Below are 23,874 nucleotides of genomic sequence, written 5' to 3'. Positions count from 1 at the left end.
TTCATTTTTCACTTTTCCCCCCTTTGGGAGCAAGACACTGAAGACTAAGGCATCAAAAAACAATTGCGCACACAAGGAAAATTAGAAAGTGGCCACACATGCCTGGGAAAAGTCTAAGACAAGACTTGAGAAGACCTTAAGTTCACACCTCAGGCGGATTATCATTACAAGGATAACCTACACCAATCAGAGAAAAGCAAAACAATAACAAAAAACATCAAACCTTAAAGAATGGGGAGAACATGATCTCTAGAGTTACTACATTATTAGATTCAAATGTCTAGTATTCAACAACAACCACCACAAAAATCACAAGGAGAAACAGGAAAATATGGCCTATTCAAGGGGAAAGATGAACTAACAGAAACTCTCTCTGAAACAGAACTAAAGGCATTTATACTAGACAAAGACTGCAAAACAATTGTCTTAAAGATCCTCAAAGAACTAAAGGAAGAGAAAGTGTAAAAAGTCATTGTGTGAATAAAAAGGAACTATCGAGAAAAAACAGAAAACCTAAAAAAGGAACCATAGAGATATTCTGGAATTAAAAAGTACAATAACTAAAATTAAAAATTCATTAGAGGGATTTGAAGGCAGATCTGAGTAGGCAGAAAAAAAGAATAAGCAACCTTGAAGTTAAGACAATGAAGATTATTAAGCCTGAGTAACAAAACCATTGAAAAAAACAGAGGACTTCCGGTCATGACTCAGTGATTAAAAACCCAATTAGCATCCATGAGGTTGCGGGTTCAATCCCTGGCCTCGCTCAGTGGGTTAAGGATCCAGCGTTGCCTTGAGCTGTGGTGTAGGTTGCAGATGTGGCTTGGATCCTGCACTGCTGTGGCTGTGGTGCAGGCCAGCTGCTACAGCTCTTGACTGGACCCCTAGCCTGGGAACCTCCCTATGCTTCAGGCAAGGCTCTAGAAAGACAAAAAAACAACCACCAAAAAAAAAAAAAAAACATAAACAAATCCTAAGGGACTTGTGGGACACAATCAAACAGACCAACATATACATCATGGGAGTCCTAGAAGGATAAGAGAGAAAGAAAGGGACAGAGAGCATATTTGAAGAAATAATGGCTGAAAACTTCCCAAATTTGATGAAAGACATGAACAAAAACATATAAAGCTCCAAAGAAGGAAAACTCATAGAGACGCATACTAAGACACATTATAATCAAACTTTCAAAAGCCAAAGAGAGATCTTGAAAACAAGAACCTAAGTGAATCATCACATGCAAGTGATCTTCGGTAAGATTATTAGCAGATTTCTTATCAAACGTTGGAGGCTGAAACACAATGGGGAGATATATTCAAAGTACTAAAAAACAAACGTCTGTCAACTAAAGAGCTACATCCAGCAAGACAGTCCTTCAAAAGTGAGGGAGAGGGAGTTCCCGTCGTGGCACAGTGGTTAACGAATCCGACTAGGAACCATGAGGTTGCGGGTTCGGTCCCTGCCCTTGCTCAGTGGGTTAAGGATCTGGCGTTGCCGTGAGCTGTGGTGTAGGTTGCAGACGCAGCTCGGATCCCGCGTTGCTGTGGCTCTGGCGTAGGCCGGTGGCTACAGCTCCGATTCCACCCCTAGCCTGGGAACCTCCATATGCCGCGGGAGCAGCCCAAGAAATAGCAACAACAAAAAAAGACAAAAGACAAAAAAAAAAGTAAGGGAGAATCAGAGAGACAAGACGGCAGGTATAGGACTTGAGCTCACCTCCTCTCCTCTCACAAAACGCCAAAATCACAATTAACTGCTGAACGACCATCAGCAAAATACACTGGAAGCTACCAAAACAGAGATCCTACACCAAAAGACAAAGAAGCCACAAGGAGACAGTAGGAGGAATATTTTCACAATTTAAGTAATCCCGTATCTGCCAGGTGGGTGACCTAGAGACTGGGAAATAACTGTATCACAGAGGGTCTCCCACAGGAGTGAGAGACCTGACCCCACCTCAGGTTCCCCAGCCTGAGGGTCTGCCACTGGGAGCAGGAGCCTCCACAGCATTTTGCATTGAAGAAGTGCAGCTTGAGTGTACGAGCTCCACAGGACTGCAGAAACAGAGACTGCACTCTGAGAGGGCAAACACAGGGTTTCACGTGCAGTGGGTCCCAGGGTAAGGCAGGGACTCCATAAGAATCTGGGTCAGACGTACCTGTGGGTGCTGCAGGGTCTCCTTGGAAAGCAGGGGTCGACTGTAGCTCACTGTGGGGGAAGACCACTGAAGGTGGAGGTCCTAAGGAATAATCAGTGTGAGCTCCCCAGAGGCCGTCAGTTTGGAAAAATTGGCCCCACCCATCAGGGATGAGAAGACCCAGGCCAAACAACAAACAAGGTGGGAACAGAGCCCTACCAATCAGCAGACAAAGAATCGCAGCTATAGGCATCAAAACAGTATGGTACTGGCACAAAAAAAAAAAAAAAAAAACAAACAAATGCAGATCAACGCAACAGGATAGAAAGCACAGAAATAAACCCAAGCACCTGTGGTCAACTAGCCCATGACAAAGGAGGCAAAAACATACAATGGAGAAAAAGTCTCTTCAATAAGTGGTGCTGGGGAAACTGGACACCTACATGTAAAGAATAAAATTAGAAAACTCTCTAATACCATACACAAGAGTAAACTCAAAATGCATTAAAGACGTAAGACCAGATACTCTAAAACTCTTAGAGGGGAGTCCCCATGTGACTGAGCAGGTTAAGAACCCAACCAGTATCTATAAGGATGCAGGTTTGATCCCTGGCCTTGCTCAGTAGGTTAAGGATCCAGTGTTGCCACAAACTGTGGTGTAGGTCTCAGATGCAGCTCAGATCCCACATTATTGTAGCTGTAGCATAGGCTGGCAACTGCAGCTCTGCTTCGACCCCTAGCCTGGGGAACTTCTGGATGCTGCAGGTACAGCCCTAAAAAGAAGAAAATAAACAAAAACAAAACAAGCAAAAAAACTCTTAGAGGAAAACAGGCAGAACACTCTGACATAAACTGCAGCAATCTTTTCAGATCCACTTCCTGGAGTAATGAAAATAAAAACAAAAATAAACAAATGGAACATAATTAAACTTAAAAGTTTCTGTACAGCAAAGGAAACCATAAGCAAAATGAAAAGACAACGCATAGAACGTGAGAAAATCTTTGCAAATGAAGTGATTGACAAGCAACTCTTGCAGCTCAATATCAAAACAACAAAAAAAAAAAACCCAATAAAAAAATGGGCAGATCTAAATAGACATTTCTCCAAAGAAGACACAGATGGCCAAAAGGCACAGGATAAGATGCTCGATATTGCTAATTATTAGAGAAATGAATATCAAAATGAGGTACTTACCTTACACCAGCCAGAACGGCCCTCATCAGCATGTCTACAAACAATGCTGTAGTTTGTACGCCGGAGAGGGTGCGGAGAAAAAGGAACCCTTTGCACTGCTGGGGAGGATGTAAACTGGAACCACCACTATGGAAAACAGTGCAGAGGCTCCTCAAAAAATTAAAAGTAGAGTTGTCAGCAATATATTAAAAAAAACTTATTAATGTAAAAGCTTGTACTACTGTAATTTTGGTTTCCAACACCAAATTGTGTTTCCCACATAATTTAGGAGAATAACTTAAAAATAATTAAGTAAAAACTGAGAACTTAAAAAAAATTATACAATTTAAATATAATAATCTGAAAGGATTTTCAATTGTTTTGGGGCACACCATGTATAAAGATGTAATTTGGTGACACAAACACTGAAAGGGGTGGAGATGAAGCTGTACAGGAGCCAATTTTTTGTCTGTTATTGAAGTCAGGCTTATATAAATTAATAGCTTTATGATATTAAATCCTCATAACCACAAAGAAAATACCTATAGAATATACGCATAAGGAAATAAGAAAGGAACTTAAACATTTCACTACAAAAAAGTCAACCAAATACAAAAGACAACAGTAATGCAGGGTCAAAAAAGCGTTAAGGCATAGAGAAAACAGCACAATGACAGAAATAAGTCCTTCCTAATTAGTAATTACTTTAAACATTTGTGTCCAATCCAAAGACAAAAACAGGTTGAAATGGAAAGGACTGAAAAAATATTCCATGCAAATAGTATGCAGGGAGTTCCCGCTGTGGTGCAGCAGAAATGAATCCAACTAATATCCATGAGGATGCAGGTTTGATCCCTGCCCTTGCTCAGTGGGTCAGGGATCTGGCATTGCTGTGAGCTGTGGTGTAGGTCGTAGATGTGGCTTGGATCCCCAAGTTGCTGTGGCTGTGGTGTAGGCTGGCAGATGCAGCTTGGATTCGACCCCTTACCTGGGAATTTCCATAGGCTGCAGGTGTGGCCCTAAAACGCAAAAGCAAAAAACCCAAAAAACAGTAAGCAAAAGAAAGCAAAAATGGTTATAGTAGCAATAAACAAAAATAAGACTTTATTTTTGCTGTTTAGGGCCGGCACCTGCAGCATAAGGAGGTTCACAGGCTAGGGGTCAAATTGGAGCCACGACTGCTGGACTATGCCACAACCACAGCAATGCTAGATCTGAGCCACGTCTGCAACCTATACCACAGCTTACGGCAACGCTAGATCCTCAACCCTCTGAGCAAGGCCACGGATCGAACCTGGATCTTCATGGATACTAGTCATTCATTTCCCCTGGACCTCATGGTTCCTAGTCAGATTTGTTTCCGCTGTGCCACAATAGGAACTCCAAAAATAAGATTTTAAATTAAAAAGTTACAAGAAATAAAAAGGGATAGAATAGGAGTTCCTGTCATGGCTCAGCAGAAATGAATCTGACTAGCATCCATGAGGACGCAAATTCAATCTCTGGCCTCGATTAGGTTAAGGATCTGGCACTGCTGTGAGCTGTGGTGTATGTAGGTCCAGACGAGGCTCAGATCTGGCGTTGCTGTGGCATAAGCCAGCAGCTACAGCTCTGATGCATCCCCTAGCCTGGAAATCTCCATTTGCCACGAGGGTGGCCCTAAAAAGACAAGAAAGAAAGAAGGGGGGGGGACAGAAGATTTAAAAACTTGCAAAATTATGGATATTAACATTTTTTTTTTTTTTTTTTTTGCTTTTTAGGGTTGCACCCACAGCATGTGGAGGTTCCCAGCCTAGGTCAAGTCAGAGCTACAGCCGCTGGCCTACGCCACAGCAATGTGGGATCTGAGCTGTGTCTGCGACCTATACCACAGCACAGGGCAATGCCTGATCTTTAACGCACTGAGCAGGGGCCAGGGATCAAACCTGCATCTCATGGATCCTGAGCCCGACGGGAACTCCCTTAATGCAATTTTAAACCACCACTGGGTCAAGGAGAAATCCCAAGGACATTAGAAAATACTCAGAGATAAATGAAAGCGAAGACATGACATGCTAAAACTTATGAGAATCAGAGAAAGCAGTGCTAAGGGGAAAATTTATAGTTTTAAACACCTACTTTTTTTTAAAAAAGAGACATCTCAAATCAACAACCTATCTTTACAACTTCAGGAACTAGAAAAAGAGAAATTAAAGCCAAACCAGGCAGAAGGAAACAAATAATAATGGTGAGAGCAAAGAGAAGTGAAACAGAGAAGAAAAAAACAATAGAGAAAAATCAAACCAAAAGTTGCAAAGATCAACAAAATTGACAAAACTTTAGCTACATGCACTAAGAAAGAGACAAGGCTCAAATGACTATATTCAGAAATGAAAATGAAGACATTATTATTGCTGGTTCTAACGAAATAAAAAGTATTGTAAAAGAAAATAATAAACTGTACACCAACAAACTGGATAACCAATCACCTAGATGAAAAGGACAAGTTCTTAGAAACACAAAACCTAGCAAGACTAAATCACAAAGAAATAGGAAATGTGAACAGACCTGTAACGAGTAAGGAGACTGAATTAGTAATCAAAAATCTCCCAACAAATAAAAGTCTTATGATTTCACTGGTAAATTTCACCAAACATTTAAAAAAGAATGAATACCATTCCTTCTCAAACTTTTCCAAAAAAATAAAGAGCAAGGAACATTTTCTCACTCATTCTATGAGGCCAGCAGTACCCTGATACCAAACCCAACACGTTTTGGCAAAGCATGAAGAGGAACTAGAACCCCTGTGTACTCTTGGTGGGAATGGAAAATGGTACAGCCGCTGTGGAAAACAGTACAGGAGCTCCTCGAAAAACTCAGAGGGAGTTCCCTGGTAGCCTAGCTACCAACGATCCAGTGCTGTCACTGCTGTGGCTTGGGTTCAGTCCCTGGCCTGGGAACTTTGTTTTGTCAGGTACAGCCACCCCACCCCAAAACAAAACAAATCCCAAAACTTATATCAGAACTGCCATATCATGCAGCAATTCCACTGCTGGGTATATATGCAAAAGAATTAAAAGCAAGGTCTTGAAGAGATATTTTTACATACATGTTCACAGCAGCACTATTCAACAGCTGAAATGTGGAAGCAACCCAAGTGTCCACATGCAAATAAATGGATAAGCCAAATGTGGCATATGCATACAATGAAATATTATTCAGCCTTAAAAAGTAAATTATGCAATATGGTACAATGTGGATGAACATTAGAGATGATTATGCTAAATGCAATAAGCCAGTCAAAAAAAGATACCCTGGCACATGTAGACAAAATCGTGAAGACAGTGTAATGATGGCTGCCAAAGGCTGGACAGAGAGGAGAATGGAGGCGTATTTAACAGACAGAGCTTCGGTTTTACAAGTGTGAAAGAGCGGTGCGGATGGTGGTAATGATGGTCTAACAACGTGAGTGCACTTAATGTCTCTGAAACACGCACTTGATAAAGTTAGGATAGTCAATTTTATGCTATGTATTTTACCACAATAAAAAACATCTAATTTGAGAACAATTCATTACTACACGACTTTTAAGATGTGGAAGGTACTATCTCCAAAAAGAGAGATAATGGAGTTCCCTTTGTGGCTCAGGGGTAATGAACCCGACTAATATCCATGAGGACATGGCTTTGACCCCCGTCCTCACTCAGTGGGTTAAGGACCCAGCATTGCTGTAAGTTGCAGCGTAGGGCACAGATGTGGCTTAGATCCTAGGTTGCTGTGGCGTGGGCCAGCAGCAGCTCCGATTCCACCCCTACCCTGGGAACTTCCATATGGCATGGGTGTGGCCCTAAAAAGCATAAAAAGGGGGGGGCATGAGCTAGAAATTTTAAATTTAAAGACGTTATCCAATGATGCAAAGCAAAAATAGAGGTTATTTGACTGAATGAGGGTCATCTTAGATTTTGAGGTCAAATCGTAACTGTATCAGTTACCAACTGTATATAACCTTAGGCAAATGACAACACGCATCAAACCTCAGCTATCTTCTCTGTGAAATAGAGCAACCACTTACTTTACAAATATATTTTGGGGGTTAAGAGATATGGTGTTACTAGAAACAGGCACTGTCACATTATAAAAAAAATCTCATTTTATTTGCATTCTCACAAATGAATTTCCTAGTATTACATGAAGTCAAATTTACTCATTATCAAAGCATATATGATGACTATCCCACACCAAAAGTCTTATTCTATAATTCTACTTTAGTGGCAGTAACAACAAATTTTTAAGTTAAATTACATTATACTACTCACTGGCTATGTGTCTTTTTTTTGGCCACACCTGTGGCATGTGGAAGTTCCCCGGCCAGGGATCAAACCTATGCCAGAGCAGCCAACCCAAACCACTGCAGTAACAACACTGGATCCTTAACCCATTGTGTCACAAAAGAACTCCTGTGACTTTTTTTTTTTTAAGGCTTTGCTAACCTCAATTTCTTCATCTATAAACAGGTACATCTGTCTACTTCATAAGACTAGTCTAAGAATTATATCAAATGCGGAGTTCCCGTCGTGGCGCAGTGATTAACGAATCCGACTAGGAACCATGAGGTTGCGGGTTCGATCCCTGCCCTTGCTCAGTGGGTTAAGGATCTGGCGTTGCCGTGAGCTGTGGTGTAGGCTGCAGACACGGCTCGGTCCTGCGTTGCTGTGGCTCTGGCGTAGGCCGGTGGCTGCGGCTCCGATTCAACCCCTAGCCTGGGAACCTCCATATGCCACGGGAGTGGCTCAATAAAATGCAAAAGACAAAATAAATAAGTAAATAAATAAATAATAAAAGAAAATGGCCTATTATAGGAGTGCTCTGGTGACTCAGTGTGTTAAGAATCCAGCCTTGTCACCATAGCAGCTCGGATGGCTACTGTGGCATAGGTTCAATCCCTGGCCCAGGAATGTCCACACGCTGCAAGTGTACCCAAAGGTGAAAATAAAAATTAAATGTCTATTATATAACAGGAAGACAGAAGCAGGAAAAAATATTTACTCCAAGACATTTCACTCTACCCAACTTGGTTGAGTATGGGACTTACAAAGACTGTATATTAAACAATGAAAGTATAATTCCACCTAAACTCTAAGCCAGAATTTTTTTAATGTATCTAAAACTGATTCTTAGGGAGAAAAGAATATGATACTCCTCCTTCTCCAAATATGTTAAGAGATTATAAACATCAGAAAAAAAGAAAGATGGTCCATGGAAGTCTGTTTCTATCACACCTGGCACATTACAGTACTGAAACAGACAGGAAGTTGAGACCTTCTTTTCCTCTGCTCCTCTAAGTGCCAGTAACTCTTACCAAACAACAAAGTAAACAGTTCTGAAGAAAAAAGTACTTCCAAACAGAAAAAGATAGGTATTACTGGTTCAATGAAGAGTATAACAAAACTAATGCATTTATTTTTAATGTGGACACAACCTACAATGAATCACAGAAAAGAGGTCTTAAAAGCTTAAAAGGTACTACTATGTTAAGTCAGCCCACTTTACTCTTTTTTCAAATGTCCTTACATGTTTTTTTGTTTGCTGTTTTTTGTCTTTTCAGGGCCGAACCTGTGGCCTATCGAAGTTCCCAGGCTAGGGGTTGAATTGGAGCCACAGCCGCCAGCCTAAGCCACAGCAATGCCAGATCTGAGCCGCACCTGCTACCTACACTGCAGCTGGCAGCAATGCTGGATAGTTAACCCACTGAGCAAGGCCAGGTATGGAACCAGCGTCCTCATGGATACTAGCTGGGTTCTTATTAACCTGCTGAGCCACAATGGGAACCTTCTTCGCATTTATAATCTCACATTTTAACAGGTACTATTAATATAAAAAACTATGCAAAATACTGTACTTACACTATATTATATATTATTCTCATAAAGGTCTTTACATGCAAAGAGTGATTTTTATATTACATATTAATTAGAACAGTATTATACAGAAAGAACTCCAAATGGCATTCAGATTGACTGAAAGCATCTCTAAAAAACCCCAGTGCTATATAGTTCCTGCTGCAATACTTACTATAGGTGCTATTTGACTCCTTCTTCTTTAAAATACTTAATTTGTACTCTTTACAATTTATCTTTTTTTTTTTCCGTCTTTTCTAGGGCTGCATCTGCGGCATATGGAGGTTCCCAGGCTAGGGGTCGAATCGGAGCTGTAGACGCCGGCCTACGCCAGAGCCACAGCTACACCAGATCTGAGCGGCGTCTGCGACCTACACCACAGCTCAAGGCAACGCCAGATCCTTAACCCACTGAGCGAGGCCAGGGATCGAACCCGCAACCTCATGGTTCCTAGTTGGATTCGTTAACCACTGCGCCACGACAGAACTCCTACTCTTTATAATTCAGATGAAAAATTTAAATGACACAAATTAAATTTTCAGTAGTATCTAATTAATTTTAGAGCTATATTTGAAAGCTGACAGAGAACATGTCAGTATTTCCCAAGTTAATTTGTGTGTATTTGTGAAATAAAATGGTAAATCCCCCCTCATGTTGGCGAGAGGAAAACCTGATTGCAGGAATTCTCCACACATTCCATGCTATGTCACACTTCTCCATGTCGCTCTCTGCCTCTGTTCAGGGTGTCCTTTCATTTTGAAATGCCCTTTACCGACACTCATTCTTATCAGCTGACGCTTCCTCACCTTTTTCTTTTTTCTTTAGGGCCAAACCAGTGGCATATAGAAGTTCCCAGGCGAGGGGTCGAATCCAAGCTGCAGCTGCCAGCCTACACCACAGCCACAGCAACACTGGATTTAAGTCACATCTGTGGCCTATGACCTATGCTATAGTTTATGGCAACACTGAGTGAGACCAAGGATGAAACCACAAGCTCATGGATACTAGTTGGGTTCTTAACCTACTGAGCTACAATGGGAACCCATCTTCCTCATCTTCTAAGACTCAGCTCAGGTTCGTTTGCTCAAAAAGGTCATCCCTGGAGTTCCTGCTATGGCTCAGCAGGTTAAGAACCAGACACAGTATCCATGAGGATGCGGGTTCGATCCCTGGCCTCACTCAATGGGTTAAGGATCCAGTGCTGCCTCAAGCAAGAGCAAAGGGTGCAGATGAGCCTCGCATCTGGCATTACCATGGCTATGGGATAGGCCTGCACCTGCAACTCTGATGTGACCTCTAGCCCAGGAACTTCCACATGCCTCAGATGCAGCTGGAAAAAAAAAAAAAAAAGAAAGAAAGAAGAAAAAAAAGGAAAAAAACGGTCATCCCTGAAAATCTCCCTCATTCTTAGCCTGGACTGAGTGTACTTCCTCTATGCTCCTATAACAATTTGATCACAGCTTTTTCATTGCACTGAAAAGTAGATTATTCAATATTCAACTTATATATATATGTTTTTTCAATGATAAACTTAATCAAATTTACAATATTTGTAATTGCCTATTCACTATTACTTTCCTGTAAGACTACACATAAGTCTCCGAAACACAGGCACTTTCTTACTTACTCCCATAGTTTCCATGTTGAGCATAACACACACACGGTAGACAGAGGTACTAACAACATTTTGGAAAGAATGAACAGACTATGAACCCTTGAAACCCTTTATTGTTCAAATCAACATATTATTAAATTATTTGAAGTAAAATAACACTGCATTATTGATATGTTATTTTAATCATCATCACAAAGAATGTCACTTAAGGACATTTTTTAATTATTTCATTTCACAGGCAAACGTTTAAAATTTTTTTTACTTTTAAGTCAGGAAAAAATTAAGCTATACTCATTAGTTCCTTTTTATTTACAAAAGCAAAGAGTAGAGATTTTAAATTTTGAATCGAATGGTCCAGAAGAAAATGCATTGTGCCAATAATTAAAGGAGAATCTGCTCTTCTGACAAACTGGATTATTTCAGTAGTTCCTACTCGAGTAATAAAGGTAATGTAACCTTCAACAGTTTACTACTGTAACTTACAAAAAAAAATCTTTTTCTTCACTAAATTCTTACAATATTAAAGCCTTTCAGACGCCTGATGACATGATGATGTTGACACACACAAAGAAATGTTTTTCTTAGCATTAGCATGAATTAGATAATATTGTTATTTGTTACCAAAGTCTGCTTGTTAAATACTATTAGTCAATTCCAGGGTCTATAAACAACATTTTCACTGCACTGAATACTCTGTAAGTTGTTTCTATTTTAGGGTTTGTTTTATTAAGAAGGCATTCTATTGGTGCTTCACTACCCATAATCACTTCCTTGTTTGAAGTGGATCACTTAATTTATTATAGTCATAAAAGTTTGAATGTCTAGTATAAAGCAGTTAAAAAAAAAGGACTTGAACTTTACCTAAATACGTGAACTGCATTTGTGAACGCCTAGGAGAAGCTTCTATTATTATCTTTACTTGAGAAGGTGGAAAAAGTCACAGGGTTGTACTTAAACAATGAAATAATTATCAGATTAAAAATATAAAGCCTACTAAAAAAATACTAATAATTTGTTCCCAGGTGTTGAAAGATATATCCCATGCAATATCTGAATCAAAATTAAAAAACACAAAGCTGAATAATACTTATTACTTACTTCAGGGAGAACCATGCTGGTGGCACAGTTCCTCTGAGCAGATCACACTGCTAATCTCAGAGTTGGGAGGAAGTGTGGAGTGAGCGGCTGGTGGACTTTCAGAGGCTTGCAAAATCCTGTTCACCAAGGGAAGCTGTTGATGGGTTACACTAACTTACAACCAATTCTTTTTTTTTTTTTTTTTTTGTCTTTTTGCTATATGGAGGTTCCCAGGCTAGGGGTCGAATCAGAGCTGTAGCCACCGGCCTACGCCAGAGCCACAGCAACACGGGATCCAAGCCGCGTCTGCGACCCACACCACAGCTCACGGCAACGCCACATCCTTAACCCACTGAGCAAGTGCAGGGACGAACCCGCAACCTCATGGTTCCTAGTCGGATTCGTTAACCACTGCGCCACAACGGGAACTCCACATCCAATTCTAAAGTACAGTTGTTTACTGAATAAAGAGATTTGAAACTGGTTCTGGTGACTAGTTATTACCATAGCTATACACGGCTAACTCTCTTGGAGGTTTGGGAATTCCTTTTACTTTTACAAGGTAAGCACATAAACCAACATACACGTATATATACTAGGGTTATATACTAGTCTGGTGATTTTATAACATTTCAAGACATTTCAATAAAAAAACAGAAACACGGACAGTGTTAAGGATAAGCACCACTTTGTCTAATAATTCAGTCAGGCACTACATGCTACATTGTAGGTTCTGTATATTCAAAGATGACCATGAAAAGCAACAACCAAGTGCTTCATTACAATGCTATTCAAAGTGGGTCTTGACAGACACTGTAAACCAACTATAATGGAAAAAATATAAATTATCACAAAAAACACACAAAATGGGTCTGATCCACAAATTTTTTTTCTTTAACAGGTCTTCAATGAGGTTGGTACAAATACGGAGTGTTTAGAAACTTTTATAGCAAAGTTACATTTCGCAGTAATTTTATGTCTGTTGAATTTCACTAAAGAATTGAAGATTGTATTTTGCATGTCCTTTTTTCATTGTTCTACTAATTCAATTTTGTGGTCTTTTACCAAACTATTGGTTCATAAACTAGTTTTTTACTACAGAGTTTGGGAAGCACTACTTCATGGGACTCAAAAGCAGCTATCCACAGCAAGTGAGGCTGTGTTACATTCTGTTATTAAGATACATATAATACATACCAATAAAGTAGCTGCATCAAAATATGAAGAATGGTGTTGGTGGCCTAAAAGAAAAATCTCTCAAAAGATGATACAGCACACTTAAGAATGGCTGCATAATCAATCTCGACTAGAAGATTATAATGTATGGATAAAGAAATGACTGATTAAGCTGGTACAGCCACTATGGAGAACAGTATGAAGGTACCTTAGAAATCTATACATAGAACTACCATATGATCCAGCAATCCCACTCCTGGGCATACATCCGGACAAAACTTTCCTTAAAAAAGACACATACAGGAGTTCCCGTTGTGGCGCAGTGGTTAACGAATCCGACTAGGAACCATGAGGTTGCGGGTTCGGTCCCTGCCCTTGCTCAGGGGGTTAACGACCTGGCGTTGCCGTGAGCTGTGGTGTAGGTTGCAGACGCAGCTCGGATCCCGCGTTGCTGTGGCTCTGGCGTAGGCCGGTGGCTACAGCTCCGATTCAACCCCTAGCCTGGGAACCTCCATATGTCGCGGGATCGGCCCAAGAAATAGCAACAACAACAACAACAACAACAAAGACAAAAAAAAAAAAAAAGACACATACACCATGTTCATCGTAACTCTATGCACAATAGCCAAAACATGGAAACAACCCAAATGTCCATCGACAGATGATTGGATCAGGAAGATGTGGTATATATACACAATGGAAAACTACTTGGCCATCAAAAAGAACGACATAATGCCATTTGCAGCAATATGGATGGAACAAGGGACTCTCATACTGAGTGAAATAAGTCAGAAAGAGGAAGATAAATACCATATGATATCACTCATATCTGGTATCTAATATATAGCACAGATGAACCTTTCCACAGAAAAGAAAATCATGGACTTGGAGAATAGAATTGTGGTTCCCCAGGGGGAGGGGGAGCGAGTGGGATGGATTGGGAGCTTGGGGTTAATGGATGCAAACTACTGCTCTTGGAATGGATTTACAATGAGATCCTGCTGTGTAGCACTGAGAACTATGTCTAGATACTTACACTGCAGCACAACAATGGGAAAAAAAAATTATGTATACATGTATGTGTAACTGGGTCCCTATGCTGTACAGTGGGAAAAAAAAACAGTATAAAAAAAGAAAGAAATGACTGATTAAAATTGCTTCAAGAGTAAGACTGTAAGTGTGAAAAAATTTAGGAGTATCTTAAGCCATCTATCTCTTGTACTATCTTTTTTTTTTTTTTTAAATGTATGCAGAAGAATAGGTATTAACTCTTCTCTGAATGTTTCATAGACTTCACCTGTGTAGCCATCTGGTCCTGTACTTTTGTTCTTTGGAAGGTTTTCAATTACAAACTCAATTTCAGTACTTGTGATCAGTCTGTTCATATTTTCAATTTCTTCCTGGTTCAGTACTGGTAGGTTGTACATTTGTAAGAATCTATCCATTTTTTTTAGGCTGTCCATTTTATTGACATATAGTTGCTTAGAGTAGTCTCTTACAATCCTTTGTATTTCTGTGGAGTTGTCATTCCTCCTTTTTCATTTCTAATTTTATTGATTTGAGCCCTCTTTTTTTTCTGGCTAAAGATTTATCAATTTTACTGATCTTTTCAAAGAACCAACTTTTGGTTTCACTGACCTTCTCTATTGTTTTGTCTCTATTTCATTTATATCTGCTCTGATCTTTATGATTTCTTTCCTTCTGCTAATTTTGGGTTTTGTCTGTTTCTCCTTCTCTAATTGTTTTAGGTGCAAGGTTAGGTTGTTTATTTGAGCTTTTTCTTCTTTCTTAAGGTAAGAGTGTATTGCTATAAACTTTCCTCTGAGAACTGCTTTTGCTTTGTCCCCTAGGTTTTGGGTTGTTGTATCTTCGTTGTCATTTGTCTCTAAGTATCTTTTGATTTCCTCTTTGATTTCTTCAATGATCCACTGGTTGTTCAACAGAATATTGTTTAGCTTCCAGGAGTTTGTGGTTTTTGCCGTTTTTTTGTTTGTTTGTTTGTTTTTCTAGTTGATTTCTAGTCTCATAGCATTGTGGTCAGAGAAAATGCATGGGATGATTTCAACTTTTTCAAATTCACCAAGGCTTGATCTGTGGCCCAAAATGTGATCTATCCTGGAGAATGTTCCATGTGCACTTGAGAAGAATGTATATTCTGTTACTTTGGGATGGAATGTTCTATAAAGATCAGTTAAATCTATCTGGTCTTAAGTATCATTTAAGGCCTGTGCTTCCTTACTGATTCTGTCCGGATGTTCTGTCTCTTGACGTAAGTGAGTGTTAAAATAGCAGAGGAAGGAACACACCCAAGCTCATTCCATGAGGCCACCATCACCCTGATACCAAAACCAGACAAAGATACCACCAAAAAAAAAAAAAAAGAAAAGAAAAGAAAATTACAGACCAATATCACTGATGAACATAGATGCAAAAATCCTCAACAAAATACTAGCTAAGCAAATCCAAGTATAAGAATCATATACCATGATTGAGTAGGATTTATCATAGGGATGCAAGGATTCTTCAATACCCACAAATCAGTGAGATACACCACATCAACAAACTGAATAAAAACTATATGATCATCTCAATAGATGCAGAAAAAGGTTCTGACAAAATTCAACACTCATTTCTAATAAAAACTCATCAGAGAGTGGGGAAGGAGGGAACCTACCTCAACATAATAAAAAACATATATGAAAAACTCACAGCTCACATCATTCTCAATGGTGAAAAACTGAAAACATTCCCTCTAAGATCAGGAACAAGACAAGGATTCCACTTTCACCATTATTATTCAACATAGTTTTGGAAGCTATAGCCACAGCAATCAGAGAAGAAAAAGAGGAGTTCCCATCGTTCCTCAGTGGTTGACGAAACCAACTAGTATCCATGAGGACACAGGTTTGATCCCTGGCCTCACTCAGTGGGTTAAGGATCTATCATTGCCGTGAGTTACAGTGTGTGTTGCAGATGCAGCTTGGATCCTGCATTGCTATGGCTGTGGCATAGGCCGGCAGCTACAGCTCTAATATGACCCCTAGCCTGGGAACCTCCATATGCCTCAGGTGCAGCCCTAAAAAGACCAAAAAAAGAGAGAGAAGAAAAAGGAATCCAAATTGGAAAAGAAGTAAAACTATCACTGTTTGGAGATAACATGATACTATACTTAGAAAACCTAAAGACAGCACCAGAAAACTGTTAGAACTCACCAATGAATTTGGCAAAGTTGCAGGCTACAAAATTAATACTGAGAAATCAGTTGCATTTCTTTATATTAATAATGAAAGATCAGAAAGAAATCAGAGAAAATATCCCATTTACAATCGCATCAAAAAGAATAAAATACCTAGGAATACCTAAAGAGACAAAAGACCTATACTCTGAAAACAATAAAACGTTGATGAAAGAAATCAAAGATGACCCAAATGGAAAGCTATACCATTATCTTGAATTGGAAGAATCAATATTGTCAAAATGACTGTAATACTCAAAGCAATCTACAGATTCAATGCAATCCCTATCAAATTACCAAAGACATTCTTCACAGAAATAGAACAGAGTATTTTAAAATTTGTATGGAAACATGAGACCCTGAATAGCCAAAGCAATATTGAAAAAGAAAAACGAAAATGGAGGAATAAAGCTTCCTGGCTTTAGACAATACTACAAAGCTGTAGACATCAAAACAATATGGTACTGGTATAAAAACAGAAATACAGACCAATGGAACAGGATATAAAGCCTAGATATAAACCCAAGTACTTATGGGCAACTAATCTGTGACAAAGGAGGACAGAACATACAGTGGAAGAAAGACAGCCTCTTCAATAAATGGTACTGGGAAAACTGGAAAATTACATGTAAAAGAATGAAAGTAGGACGCTAACACCATAACACAAAAATAAGCTCAAAATGGATTAAAGATCTAAATGTAAGTCCAGACATTATAAAACTCCCAGAGGAAAACAGAGACAGAATGTTTTTTGACATAAATCACAGCAATATCTTGCTGGATCCACTTCCTAGAATAATGACAATAAAGACACAAATAAACCAATGGAACCTAACCAAACTCAAAAGCTTTTGCACAGCACAGGAAACCACTAAAAAAATGAAAAGACAACCCAACCCACAGAATGGGAGAAAATCTTTGCCAACAATGCAACAGGCAAGGGCCTAATCTCCAAAATATACAAACAATGCATGCAACTCAACAACAAAAAACAAACAACCCAACTGAAAAATGGGCAGAAGACCTAAAGAGACATTTCGCCAAAGACGACACACAGATAGCCAACAGGCATATGAAAAAAAATGCTCAATATCACTAATTATTAGAGAAATGCAGATCAAAACTACAATGAGGTACCACCTCACACCAGTCAGAATGGCCATCACTAACAAGCCAACAAATAACAAATGCAGGAGAGGGTGTAGAGAAAAAGGTAAACCCTGCCCCCCCACTGTTGGTGGGAATGTAAATTTGTACAATCACTATGGAAAACGGTATGGAGGTATCTCAAGAAACTAAGTACAGAGCTACCGTATGATCCAGCAATTCCACTCCCAGGCATATATCTGGACAAAACTTTCACTGAAAAAGATACATGCACCCCTATGTTCATAGCAGCACTATTCACAATAGCCAATACATGGAAACAATCTAAATGTCCATCGACAGATGAATGGATTAAGAACATGTGGTACATATATAATGGAATATTACTCAACCATGAAAAAGACAAACGAATGCCATTTGCAGCAACATGGATGGATCTAAAGACTCTCATACTAAGCCAAGTAAGCCAGAAAGAAAAAGACAAATACCATATGATATCACTTATTTGTGGAATCTTAAGTATGGAACAGATGATCCTATCCAAAAACAACAAACAAAAAACAGAAACAGATCATGGCCAAGAAGAGCAGACTTGGGGTTCCCGTGCAGGGAGGCAGGGAGCGGGATGGATGTGCATTCTGGGGGTTTTGGGATGCAAACTGTTACATTTGGAATGGATGGGCAATGGGATACTACTGTACAGCACAAGGAATGTGTGTGATTTTGTTGTACACTTTGTTGTACAACTTTGGGTCACTTTGTTGTACAACAAAACTTGACGAAAACTATAAATCAACTATACTTCAATAATAAGAAAATGTATGCATGAGAGTAACCTATTTTTTTTAAGGGATCTAAAATAAGTTACCCCAAAAAGATGAATAAGACATGACACAATTCCTACCATTAAGGAACTTGAATCATCTACATGGGAAATAACAGTAATAATAATAATGTGGTAAAAGCAACAGTAGAGAGCTATACTGAATATGGGAGAATTTAAACTAGGCTTTGTGATCAAAAGGGCTCCCCACTGAATGGAATAGCTCACATGTACTCAAATTTCCCATTTCACTATAACCAAGTTTCATACACTGCACTCCTTAAATTTCTCTCATATTGTTGGCCTTGCTTCTTTACCACACCAGTTTAGTCATAGGTCCCACTGTCGCAAAGCTATTATTACAGCCTTCCTACAACCTCTTCTCTCACGAATATATCCTTCATACCACTACCAGCTACCATTCCCAAATTCAAATCTAATCACATCACCACAATGTTTAAAAACTTCCATGAAAAATGTAATGGTAAGTAGAAAAAAACTAGGTACAGTGATCTGTATTTTATAAATGTTTATGTTATAGGTTTCTAACTCGAATTGCTGTTTTGAAATCAATTAATGAAATAATTCCAAAAGCCTTTTAAAAAAAAATTCTTTTTGTGGCAGAAAACAAGGAAATGCAAGCTTAAAGTTGGTCACAGAACTTTAAGACATGGGCCATACAAAGTATATTCTCAAATTCTAAGAAAAAGAAATAACTAAATGTTTAGTGTTACTATATCTAGCACGTCTGTTTTAACTAGGTTAAATATTCATCTCTAATTGATCTCTGAGATCTATATATGCCTCTGACTATTTTTTATTAAAGTATAGTTGATTTACAATGTTGTGCCACTTTCTGCTGTACAGCAAAGTGACCCAGTCATACATACATATACATTCCCTTTCTTTTTAAATTTTTTTTTGTCTTTCTGTCTTTTCTAGGGCCGCACCCACAGCATGTGGAAGTTCCCAGGCTAGGGGTCTAATTGGAGCTGGAGCCACCGGCCTACGCCAGAGCCGAGCCACGTCTGCAACCTCCACCACAGCTCACGGCAACGCCAGATCCTTAAGCCACTGAGGGAGGCCAGGGATCGAACCTGCAACCTCATGGTACCTAGTTGGATTCGTTAACCACTGAGCCATGACGGGAACTCCTACATTCCCTTTCTTATATTATCTTTCATCATGATCTATCCCAAGACACTGGATATAGTTCCCTGTGCTATTCAGACTATTTTTATAAAGTGCAAATCTAGAGAGCCAAACACAGTTCTGTTACTTTAGTTTATAAATCCCCAAGTATTTATTTAGATCCTCGAACCTTGAAAAGCATTCAGATATCAAACAGAAATACCAATATCAAAGGGGAAAAGAAAAAATTCAAAAAGACATTACTCCATTGGACAAATTTCCTAAATTTGTATAGCATCACTTGATTCATCTCATTAACTTCAGATCTTGTGACTGCTACTGGTAACTGACCCAGAAACGAAAGTTGGCTTCACACTGTAAAGCCTTACAGTCCAGCAATCTAGTACTAATAAAGAAAATAGGATAGTTTGATATAGCTTACTTCCAAACTATTACAAGAATGCACTCAAACTTAGAGCTCAAACCTACTTCTGAAATTTCCCAAACGCAAATAAGATTAGTTTTAAATATCCCAAATTAAAATCACAATCTAATCTACATAAGCTGACTGCAAATTTCTTTTTTTTCCTTTTTTTTTTTTGGCTCTTTTTAGGGCTGCACTGGCGGCATATGGAGGTTCCCAGGCTACGAGTCAAATTGGAGCTGTAGATGCTGGCCTATGCCACAGCCACACCAGATCTGAGCCATGTCTGTGACCTACACCACAGTTCACCACAACGCCGGATCCTTTAACCCACTGAGGGAAGCCAGGGATCGAGCCTTCGTCCTGACCGATGCTAGTCAGATTCGTTTCCTCTGAGCCAAGACAGGAACTCCTGATTGTAAATTTCATATTCTTTCCAAAACTAGCAATACTGATGTTAAAACGATCAACTAGGATATAATAGCACTAAATATTCTGTGCTATTTAAGAAGAAATATTACACCTCAAGTATACTATGTAAGCATCATCATGTAGTTTAGAAAATAATTTTCTTGAGCATTCGGCGTTTTACTGTGAGAAGGAAAAACAAGTCCAAATTTTAGAATAATCAAACCAAATTATCTTTTAGCATTTTAATATCATTCTAACATGCTGGATTGTACTAGGGTGCCATTCTTTGCCATGTATTCTACTGCTCATCAAGGCGGGAGCAGTGTGGGGGACAGTATCTGCCTAACAATAATGGATCAATCAGTGGTGTTTGCTCCAGGTATAAGCAGCAGCACTTTCACTGGTATGAACGGAATATATAAAAAATATCAACCTGTAGCTGTGGAAGAAAAACAGGCACTCACAATGCTTCAAAAAATAACTGTATACATACACACACACAAAAATCCTACTCACTTTCTCTTCTCAAAGACACTAATTTTAGGAGTTGCCATTGTGGCTCAGGGGGTTAAGAATCCATCTAGTATCCATGAGGATGTGGGTTCGATCCCTAGCCTTGCTCTTTGGTTAGAGGATCTGGCATTGCTGTGAGCTGAGGTGTAGGTCACAGACGAGCCTCGGATGTGGCTTTGCTGTGGCAACCGTGGGCAGCTGCAGCTCCAATTCAACCCCTAGCCCTGGAATCTCCATGTGCTGCAGGTGCAGCCCTCAAATGAAAACAAACACTAATTTTAAAAATAATCTACAAGGAGTTCCTGCTGTGGCACAGTGGGTTAAGAATCCGACTGCAGCGGAAAAAAAAATTTTTTTTAATAAAAATTTTTAAAAGAATCCGACTGCAGTGGCTCAGGTGGCTGTGGAGTCATGGCTTTAATCCTTGGCTGGCACGGTGGGTAAAAGGATCCCAGCTGAGCAGCTACATCTGCTCAGATTCAATCCCTGGCCTGGGAACTTCCACATGCCATGGGTGCAGCCATAATTTTTTTTTTTAAATCTGCAAAATATCTAGCAAAGAAACCTCCCCAAAGTGGGTTATGGGTTGACTAACTAAAGCGGGTGCCGGCTGGAAGGAGGAGGAAAAGCAGTAGCCAATGAGGAAAAAAAAAAAAAAAAAAAAGCCATTGCCAGTAGAGGTTCTCTTCTCATCCAAGTCTACCCTCTGGCAGGATCAAGACTCCAGGGAGAGAGTGTTAAAGGATTTCCTCGAAGAACGAGAATGAAAGAACACCAAGAGTCGAACAATTATCAACTCATACAGGAAAACAAAACAAAACAAAATTCAAAGAAAGAAAGAAAAAGTGCTACCAGCAGATAAAATACCTGTGTCAACCCAGCTTCTTTGAAGAACCCTGTCCTAAGAATCTCCCCAAAGTGGAGCCACCAGCACAAGGTAAAGGGCCAAACATAGCTATTAATACAATTAAAAGGAATACTGAAGAACTGCGCCGTTGCTGCCGGAGGTTCGTTCCCAGCCCCCCCAGCGGGTTAAAGGATCCCTTCCTGCCGCAGGTGCGGCTCATTTTCAATCCCTGGCCCGCGAGTGCATCCATAGAGTAAAAAGTCAAAGAAACCAGTAAAGAGTAAAGGAATACTGAGAAGAGTTCGACTTTCTACGAAAAGTCACCTGATCGCTGCCAGGTGGGAAAACACATGAAAAGCTTTTCAAACTCAGGCGCCTCAGCGCTAGGACGGTGCAAACCCAGCAAAGGGCCAGCCCCGGGCTAGAAAACTCCAACCGTGGGGACAAACCGCCTCCCTCAGGAAACCAACAAGCTAACTAAGCCCAGAACTGAGTGGAAGGAGGCAAGAGCTGGCACCAGCGGCTGTAAAACAACTCCATCGAGCCGCTGCGTGCTGTAAAAGAGGCTGCCGTTTCTGGTGTCACATCGATCCGGGCTCCACCCCCGCGGATGGTCCACCTGGCGCGGGCTGCTAAGCCCCCAACACCCGCCAGGCCGACCCGCAGCGGGCCCCGCGGACCCGCCAGTGCCCTTCAGGTGGGCCAAGCCGGGACGGGCGGCTCACCCTCGGACGCGCTGCCAAAGCCCCCGGGGCGGGCAGTCCCCGGGCGCCGCTCCCCCCGCCCCGACCCCGCGCGCAGAGCCGCGAGGCAGCCCGCCTGCCCCGCCCCCACAGGCCGCGGGTCCCGCGGGCCGCCCTCCCCGACCCCGACCCCGCGCCCGCCGCTCGGCGCGGATCGTGCCCGGACCCCGCCAAGCACCTGCCTGCTCCTCTCTTTCCTTCCCCCGGACGCAACGGAGCGAGTCCGGGGGTCGCGGGGAGGCTGACAGAGGCTGCGGTTCCCCTCGCCAAAGGCGACCCCTTTTCTCCCGCCAAAGGGGGCGACAGAAACCGTGCAGCGGTTTCATGGGCCCAAACCCCGTCCGCTGTGGAGTTTGGGTTACGGCTCGCAGGGCTGGAGTTTCCCCGCGCCCCCGATGTGGGGCTCGGGTGAGGGAGGACCTGGCGTCAGCGCACCGCACCGCACAAAAGAAGAGGCGACTGAGGGGGCACGGGCGTCGGGTTACCTCGGTCCTCGGCTCGCCCCCCGGCTCCGTCCCTCCCGGCCTCGCCAACGCTGCAGCCGGCCGAGCAGCTTCCCGCAGCCACCAGCTGCGCCGCACCAGCCCCGCGTGAGCAGCCGACGGACGCGCGCTCACTGGCGCGGCCCCGTCGAGCCCAGCCGGCGCCTGGCGTCCTCTCGCCCCCGCCCCCGGTGCTGTGGCCTCAGGGGCGGGGCGAGGAGCGCGCGCCTGCGCACAGCACTCTGGGAAGTGTGGTTTTCAATGACCTCCTGGGGGCCCGCTCCCGCCCCCGCCCCCACGCGCTCTCCCGGGTCGCTCACGGTGGGTGGTGGGGTTTTTTTACCCCACGGCGAAGGTTATCCTGCCCGAGGCTGGCAGATCAGGGCCTAGGGGACGTCCTGAAAACACATTTTTGGGTAGGCCACCGCGTAAATGCCTCCGGAGTTTTCCGTTTCTTTACTTCTTTGGCAGTTCAATAAGTGCCCTCCTGCTGGAGGTCGAGAGTCAAGGTTTATGGCTTTGAAAGGAAAAAGGTGCTTCTCCTTTCATTCCCATCACTTTCTCCACCTGCTCTACAGAGGCTATACAAAACAGCTGGTGTTTATAAATACATACCCACAGTTGATAAGCCTAAGGAAGCAGTTGATTGATCTAAGCACTCACTGCTAAAAACAATTGCAAGCAAAAATGATGTTGAAATAAGCTAATTTTTCAGTAAAACGTAAGCGGAGAAAGAGTAAGCAAGAGCAAAGAAAAAAAAAATTGAAGAAGGATATTCCCCTAAATGTGGCTTTTGTTAGAGCCACCTCAAATTTTCACACCAGGAATCTATTTCAGAATAAATTCCAACTTAAAGTTTATAAATATTAATATATAGGTTTGTATTGATTTTGCTAGTTATTTTCCCCCCAACATAAGCATCTTATGTAAAAACCCCGAAATGACTATTTCGAATTTGAAATTTTAGTTCCAGAGGGAAGAAAATAATCCCCTTTCTTTTAAATAGAAATAAATCTTTTTTTTTTTTTTTTTTTTTTTCGCTTTTTAGGGCTGAACCTGTAGCATATAGAGGCTCCCAGGCTAGGAGTTCCTGTCATGGCTCA

The 23,874-nt window shown here is 41.1% G+C and overlaps 1 protein-coding gene across 5 annotated transcripts in view; it reads right to left on the bottom strand.

Annotated features, from left to right (window-relative positions):
* Positions 1 to 22,919, bottom strand: part of KLHL8 (kelch like family member 8) — a 57,999-nt gene extending 35,080 nt beyond the window's left edge. The window contains exons 1-4 of one of the 5 annotated variants that reach the window (XM_047798912.1): positions 22,775 to 22,919; positions 11,901 to 12,033; positions 3,333 to 3,482; positions 2,159 to 2,239 (exon numbers count right to left, since the gene is read on the bottom strand). The gene's annotated coding sequence lies outside the window, so the exon portion shown is untranslated. Of the gene's footprint in view, positions 1 to 2,158; positions 2,405 to 3,332; positions 3,483 to 11,900; positions 12,034 to 22,774 lie in introns of those variants that run through there. The other 4 variants (XM_047798914.1, XM_047798913.1, XM_047798915.1 and 1 more) reach the window with 4 other exon arrangements.
* Positions 22,920 to 23,874: the final 955 nt, after the last annotated feature.

The sequence above is a fragment of the Phacochoerus africanus genome, chromosome 10, assembly GCF_016906955.1.
Source record: "Phacochoerus africanus isolate WHEZ1 chromosome 10, ROS_Pafr_v1, whole genome shotgun sequence".
NCBI classification, from domain to species: Eukaryota; Metazoa; Chordata; class Mammalia; order Artiodactyla; family Suidae; genus Phacochoerus; species Phacochoerus africanus.
The sequence above is the reverse complement of the archived record's forward strand: the minus strand, read 5'-3'. Positions and strand labels throughout refer to the sequence as shown.